The sequence below is a fragment of the Leptonychotes weddellii genome, chromosome 4 (assembly GCF_054177405.1).
Source record: "Leptonychotes weddellii isolate Sample4059 chromosome 4, ASM5417740v2, whole genome shotgun sequence".
NCBI lineage: Eukaryota > Metazoa > Chordata > Mammalia > Carnivora > Phocidae > Leptonychotes > Leptonychotes weddellii.
This window is the reverse complement of record NC_138372.1, coordinates 69,894,017-69,895,966: the sequence shown is the minus strand read 5'-3', so window position 1 is coordinate 69,895,966 and position 1,950 is coordinate 69,894,017. Positions and strand designations below refer to the sequence as shown.

The 1,950-nt window shown below is 40.2% G+C and overlaps 1 pseudogene; it reads right to left on the bottom strand.

Annotated features, from left to right (window-relative positions):
- Nucleotides 1-222: 222 nt before the first annotated feature.
- On the bottom strand, nucleotides 223-949 carry LOC102737406 (CD9 antigen pseudogene; annotated as a pseudogene).
- Between the last annotated feature and the right edge of the window lie 1,001 nt (nucleotides 950-1,950).

Sequence of the window (1,950 nt, the reverse complement as noted above, 5' to 3'; positions counted from 1 at the left end):
TAATAAACAAAAACAACCAACCAAACAAACAAACAAACCAAAGCAACTACGAATACCAATATCGAATAAAGCATTAAAAAGACAAACACAGGATCACTTTTTTCCTTTGGAAATGCAGAATGAATATTAAAGTTAGTGCCCCTCCCCCCTGCCAAAAACCCCCAAGAAAGTAATCAGCCATCTCCAGGGGTGAACTTTTCTGCTCAGGGCCACACGCTGACTCTAAATCTTCTCTGTGCTCCTGTGGATAGCACAGCACAGGGTCGTACTGAAGACTGTGCCAGATATTACCACCGCAGTGATCCCATGCACGGGTGATGTGGGATTTGTTGTCAAAGACCTCTTTGATGGCCTCAGAGCAAGACTTCACTAGGATGCTTGAGAGGAAATCCTTTTGGGGGTGGATAAATTGTTCCACTCCTCCAGCCACACCACAGCGGTCCAATGCAGAGGGGATGACTGTTAGCGTCCTACTGGGGCTTGTCCTTGACTTTGAGCTTGGTGTAGGTATCCTTGTAAAACTCCTGGACTTAATCACCTCATCTTCGTGGGAATATCCCACCTGCCTGCAGCTATTTCAATGGCAAATATCAAGAAGAAGCCAAAAAACAATCCCCGCATGCACTGAGCTCTTGCACAGTAGTCCAGCAGCCCAGGAAACCCACCAGCTTCCTGAGGGCACTGGCTGCAGTCAGAATTTATACTTCAGTATGGAAGCTGGAATGATGGTTTTCTTGCTCCAAGATGCTTTTGGCCTTGGATTCAATTCAGAGCTAAGTCCACTGACAAGGAATGCAATCCTGGCAAGCCTGAAGATGAAACTAAATCCAGAGAGCAGGTATTTGAGGCACTTGGTGCCTTTTTTGACTAGCATGGTGAAGGCTGGACAGGCTGGACTCCTGGTGTGGCACGAGGCGTGTGCACGGCCAGGACCTAAGGTGTCTGCGGCTGCCTGAACTTCTTTTTGATACTATTATTCTTTCAAATTGCTATTAAAAACCAAGAAACTCTGTTAAAAAAGTCTTTATCATTTTGGTCTGGTGAAAATAGGATATTTGTTTTTATTGCAGAATTGTTCTTCTCTCTAGACTTTAAAAATATTTTTTACAAGTGATTTTCAGAAAAAAAGTAGCTCCGTACATGTAGGCTGTTTCACTTGACATCTCAATATTTAAAGTTTTTTTTCCCCCCCGTGGGCCAGATTATTACCTACATTACATACTATGAATTTTCTAGAAGTTACTACATAACTGGCAGAAATATTTGGCTTAAATTACCATGATATGTATCACAATTTCTGCTGGAGACATGCATATATTTTTAGAAATTATAAAATATTTCAAACATACAAAAAATAAAATAACTGATTCCCAGATTAAGCCTATGAACTTTTTCCTATTCATGCTCCAAATTCCATTTTCTCTTCTCCTTCTCTAGAGGTAAACTTAATTTTACTATATCACAGGTGGGGTTCCCCGGGAAACAGACTCTGAGACTCTGAAATTTATACGTGGAGGTTTTCTGTGGGGTGCTATCAGGAGACACACCTGTGAAGGGTGGGGAAAGCAGAATTGGGGAAAACTTTCAGCATTTTAATTATATGTCTGGGTGTGGATTTCTTTAAATTTATCCCGCGTGGTTCACTGAGGTTCTTGGATCTGTAAATTTATGTCTTTCACCAAATTGGGGGCATTTTCAGCTATTATTTAAATATTTTTTTGGACCATTTTCTTTTCCTCTCCTTCTGGGACTCTAGCAAGATAAATCTTAGACCTTTTAATATTGCTCCAATACAAAGCCTTGTTTATTATTTAAAAATTTTCCCTGTTATTCGGATTAGATTCATTTCTACTCTTATTCAGATTGGATAATTTCTACTGATCGATCTTGAAGTTCACTAGCTCTGTTCTACTATTGAGGTCTGTCTGGTGAATTAAAAAATTTCTGTTT